Source organism: Aplysia californica, unplaced genomic scaffold (genome assembly GCF_000002075.1).
Source record: "Aplysia californica isolate F4 #8 unplaced genomic scaffold, AplCal3.0 scaffold00303, whole genome shotgun sequence".
NCBI lineage: Eukaryota > Metazoa > Mollusca > Gastropoda > Aplysiida > Aplysiidae > Aplysia > Aplysia californica.
The window spans coordinates 376,222-382,273 of record NW_004797573.1 but is presented as its reverse complement, the minus strand read 5'-3'; positions in this window follow the sequence as shown (position 1 = coordinate 382,273).

Below are 6,052 nucleotides of genomic sequence, written 5' to 3'. Positions count from 1 at the left end.
TCTCCTCTCGAGTGGGGTAAATTGAAACACATTTCTAGAGTTAAGATGTATCATGAGTCAAGTCAAAAAAGTTTTCTGTAGAAAAATAAAACAGAAGATGGTTGGGTGGAGGCACTGGGGGGGGGGGGGGGGGGGGGGGGAGGAGTTTCTGTCTGTCAGGGCCAACCCATGCTGAAAGGGATACAACGTCCCAGCAGAAAGACAGAGTTACTCGATAAAAATGCGTCCCACTGGGAATCAAACTCGGGTCTTTTGTGAGTGACAGCAAAGCGTCTCGCTACACCATAGATGTCGGTCATGTGAGCTTACAAAATGATGATAATATATACATTTTTCCATTTTTCAAGATAGAAAAGCACACTGTGGGGGAGGGGGAATATTGATCATGTAGAAAAAGATTGCTATCAGTATCAATGTTTTGTACAGCCAATGCGCTATTATTTTTGTAAAACTATAAATTAACATTCCTTGCCTCCTTTTCTAAATATGGCAAAAGTTACTTTCAAACTGCCTATGTATGGTATGAGTACTTATGAGACGTAACAATATCTTGCCTTATTTGAGTGTATGCAGTATATGAATATAATATGTGTTTATTTTATTATTATAGTAGAGGTTTTACGGCACTCGCAACTGCATAAAGTCATATGAGCGCCAAGGGGTGGGTGTCAACAGAGAAGTTTTTACAGGGAATCAGACCCACTCTGCCCACCTCTCTAGCTTCAACAGCACAAGGTCTGCTTCAACTATCAAGGCACCCCGGAAATAGCAGGTCACAAGAGAGTGACAAACATACAAAAGAAGTAGAGGAAAATGACAATAGTAAGGATTAGGAAAGAAAAAGCAGCAGTTCCCTGTTGTAGATCAGGCAGTTATGAGCGTGACATGAATCAGCCCATTTTCTACTGCACTTGAACGAGAAATGTCCCCCCCCTTTGGGAATGGCCTAAAGACACTACAGTCAGTGGCACTACCCCGGGGGGTATAATATGTGTGAGCATATATTATTATTATGTGCAAGTCAGTCGAGTGCTTATCCTTGAAGGCCTGTGCATATTCTAAGGGTGAGCGTGAGTTTCTGTACTTGTGTGTATGTTTCTGTGTTTATGTTGAAATTGATAATTCTTGGAATGAGGACTCTGCTGTGGCTGAGGACTTACGAATGACGCACATTTACACAGTGTACTGGTAGCCCAATTCTGAATATTCTTGAACTTGAATATTGATTATTGTTGGTGATACTCATGCTCAGCTAGTCTCCTTTTTATATTTTATGTTTTTTCTGTAATTTATTGTTAACAAGACCATGTTTATGTCAGCAAGGTTTATTGAATAATACTATCAATTTTACAAAAATACAAAGGTGAGGCAGTGTGGTGAAATCAGACGCTCGTCAAAATAACATTATTTTAATTTTAAGGAAACCGACATTTTTCTGGTTGTTAGGCAAATTTTTTCGAATGTTCTTTTTTTGGCTCAGTATCTTCTATGTCTATTCGAGAACATATTTTTGTGTGGATCTTACTGAAAACGTTGATTAAATTAAAGGCACAAAACATGTAAATTTGCTGTTTCCAAGGGGATAATCATGCTTTGGAAGTCATCAAACTTTGGTGGCCATTTTCTCGCTAATTTTCCGTTTGAAACCATGCGACCCCCACCTCCATATATAAAAAATGTCTTGACGTCTATTCAAGAGAGATGAACATCTTTTTCACCAAATGCCAAGACAAATGAACAATCTTTAAGGTGATACTTAAAAATAAAACTCCGTATATTATGCCCAAAAATTGACCAGCGCCTGATTCCACTGCCTCGTGACACAAATCATATTTGCATTTATGTATAAAAAAAACTACTGATCTGGTGATCTTGAAGGCTGAGCCTTTGAATTTGATACCCACAAGCAGACGGGCAGTATCCAAGGAAAGGCGATAAAAATCCAGTTCACGCTCAGATGAACTCTAGATACATGCCCGTTGATTACAGGGACCAACTGACATAGATGAATAGAATTTTTCTAGAAAAGACATGTGTTTATAAAAACAAATTCATTGAAGTCTTTCAGTTCTAATGTATTTTCTGTAAATTTTTTATGTCCCACATATTTATCATCTCTAAATACTCCAAACCTGAAATTGCTCGTCTTTTATTTTGTCAAAACATGGAAAATAAAAGAATATCATTAAATAAAGGAAAGAATTGTTCTTTTTTTTTTTTTTTCAGAGATGTTTGTTGCTGCAAGGTCTTGTCTCGTTTCGATTTTAATCCAACACTGCTCTTTTTTTTCTTTTTTCTTAAAAGCAAATTACATGTGCTTCGTCCAGGTATTTCTCCTTCACCAATAGACCTGTGTAAGAACCTGTGTAAGATGGCCATGCATTGTTAAGGAAAAAGTGTCCGTATAAGACACGTGGCTGTCATAGGCAGCACTGATCAAAATAAAGAAAACGAACCATTTACTTTTGAGGTCCCAACTGGAGGTGGTTACTGGTTACAGGCGACTGCCCTAGGGCTGATTAAATTTTTTTGTTGTTGCAGAGGTCGAGCGGGTATAAGGCAGGAGACACAGTAGTATGGTTTAAGGTTTTTTGACACATTCTGGAATACAGCTTTTCTCATCCCCCCCCAATCTGGAGCGACGAGAGTTTCCAAAGGGCTGTCTTGAATTGCTCCACCCAACTGGATGGCATATTAACAGTGACCTTCTCACTCACCACTGCTAGATCTATGTCTCTGTCGCATTCCATGTAGCTGTGGCCTTTCACTGGAAATGAGATTGTCACTTTTCCGTACCTTTCCTGATGGACACCAACATGATAGAGAAACCAGATCACCGTCCAGTTTTTATTTAAGCCAGCGCACGAGTTACATGAGCTGGCAGAATGTGTAGAAAGTGATGTAGCAAGCATGCCGGCCAAATCGTCTCCACCCTTTTTGCTGACTGTCTCGAATGCTGAGATGTTTGGGTAGCCCAAGTTCTGCGAAAAATCAAAGGTTAGCGCAATATGGGTGCTAAAAGAATGATTTTCCCGTTTAGCAGCGCAGGCAAGACCAGTGCAGGGTTTGAGCCACAGCTCGGTCCGACGTTGTGTCCTTGGGAAAGGCGCCAATTTGGCTGTCCTTTCAGGGATGGACATTAAACTCAGAGGTTTCGCCTCTTAAATAACCTAGTAGTAGTCTTGACAAGGGCGTTAAACCTATACCAAATCAACGATTTTCACTGAAATAAAGTCACTGATTGGTCACAAGGGGCGCAACAAAGAAAAGTAAGCTTGACATCGCTGGTTTTTCCGTTGTTAACATCCTGACATCGCTGGTTCTTCCATAGTGAGCCATATTTTCTAACCCTCTCAGAGACTGACAGAGCTCGTTTTTCGGTATGAGACTAGATGGACTAAAGCAGACCCAGCCAAGCATCATGTTGGGACAATAACCCAGAAAATGAAAAAACTGACATCGCTGCCCTTCACATATATATATATATATATTTTATATATATATAAAAATATATTTCAAGGGCATAGTTCACAACATCAAAACGCCTACAAGCTGTAGCTTAGGGTGTAATCTTTGTTAAAAAGGAAGCACACTGACACATGAGGTGATAATCTCAGATAGATCTACATGTATTCACCTTCATGCCACCACAGACTCCCCTCGTATAGGACTGCAACCGAAGTGAACACTTTTATGACATAAGCACTAATAGACACATCTTTGGCATACATTTGCTCTTCGCTTAATAGAGAGGTCGTTGGTCTACACTCATTGTCATAGTCATACCGTGCCCTTCTCTTGTGCTCTCTTTGCACATCAAATTCAATAAATAAAATTTGCTGTTATGTTTAATTAGATTTACCTTTCTAGAGTTATTTTTAAAACTCTTTTTCTATGTTTGTACCCTGCAAATTTTCGTAACATCCCATGATTTAAATAGAGACAAAGTAGTAAGAAAAATCGTGGGACCTGAAAATTTGTTCATATTGAGCATCTCTCGCTATGTGCGTGATGACTATTTCAATTTAGAAATTGAACCCTGGTCATTTGATACTAGTTGTACAAACCAACATACAACAAACCCTCATGAATGAGAGGCCAGTGATGTTCAGTCACTATACGACTACAAACAAGTCACATGGCAAGGTAACTTCTACTGATTCTTAGTCCAGTACTGGTCCTCTTATATTGACAGACTTTGTGAAAATAAGCACGGGCAGTCTTATACTCGTACTTACACTAACACCAGTAAGTGTAAGATTTTAGAAGAAGAAAATATGAAAAAACAACAAACAAATATTTCAATCGTGCTATTTTATTAATGAACAAGACATGTAACAAAAGGTCAAAAATTACATCTGAACATTATCAAAGCCAGCATTTACACTTTACACATTATGTTGTGCTGTTCGCTTCTGTGTTGTCTCTAGGTAATGTTCATGGCAAAAACAAACTTACAGAAACATAGCATGCTCACCACATTCGAACTTGTAACAAGAATGCAACAAAAAACATAGCGGAGACGAAAACGTGTTAGCCACAAGGCCCAAATCAACAACAAAAGAGAAAAAAAAAGGCTGACACACAGAATGCTGGCATAGACAACCCAATGTCGGTAGACAACATTAACTCAGACGAGCGTTGGATGCACAATAAACTAACACACACAATTCAGCAGTCACGCAGTCATATTTTTACAAGTTCCCACGCATGAACTTCTTTGACAACATAGAAAAACTCCTTTAAAGTCTTTGGGAAACAAATTTTAGTAATTTTGTGATAACATATAAAAGTGTCTGAAAAAAAATTGAGAAAAATCAATTACACGACAGATAAGCAAAATCCAAGGCATGTGTTTAACAGATAACAAAGTATTTTCCATATATCAGGGCTGCCAACCCATCTCCATGGTTTTTAGTAATGACCATGAAGAAAATTAGTAATTTCCCATAAAAATTAGTAATAGTGCTCTCATTTTCAAATTACTATATTACAACGAACAAAAAATGTCATAATTACGGAAAAATAGGGCTTATCGAATGCTTCTATGTTTCTACTCGTGTACGGTATTATTGTGGGCAAGGCTAACATAACAATGACAGCACGTGCTCCATTTATATCTAATATATGTATATATGTTTGTGAATGCACACACACACACACACACATGTAGGTACACTATATCCAGTCAACAACATGTCAGTGTGGCACTGTGATCTTGTGTGACTTAGGTATTTCAGTCTGTTCTTACTTATTTATATTTTCCCCTCATCATATCAGCCTACATAAACTATAGGCCCTATTAAAAAATTAATCCTGTTGTGAGCCTGAGAAAAGACCTAAAACTAGAATATCGATTGTCAATTATAACCAGTCTGGGAGTCGTGATTCATATAATAAACGTGAAGACGAAAACTATTGCTCAAAGTAGAGTAATATTAGTGTAATAACTTGAGTGGCTCAAGTAGACCTATTCACTGTCAATGCGAGAGGTGTAAGAACTGAGGGAGGGCAAGATGCAGTGACACTGAAAATCTGCCAATCTTGAACAGAAAGCTAAAATATAGATATATAAATTACAATCACCCCATCTAATGAAACGCGAACGCATTAGTTAAATTCTAAAAACTAAAAATTTGCTTACAAACTAAGTTTTTTACCTCTAGCGTTGCCTTCAGCTCTCCCCCCCCCACCCCCCAACCATCCCGTTCCCTTAGTGTATCTATTTTTTTCCGGAGTCCTACGCTTCACAGCGCTCAGACCACCGGTACTCACACTCACAGGTTCATTGACCGGTCACGATGGCGAACGTGACAAGACGCTTGTATAACTTTCTTTTCTTTTTTCACAAGTGACAGCAGAGGACAAATTTTTAATATTGATTTATTTTCAAGGTGACACAGCGTTCGTAATGCACAACCTGCATGTTACAAATGTTGCGTTTATCCGACTATTACCGGAAAATTTCTGGGTGGTAACGAAAGCGAAAGTAGATCTCGATTCTTCCCGATCGAGCCTCAGTGTCACACATACACTTCCGCCTGCCGCCACT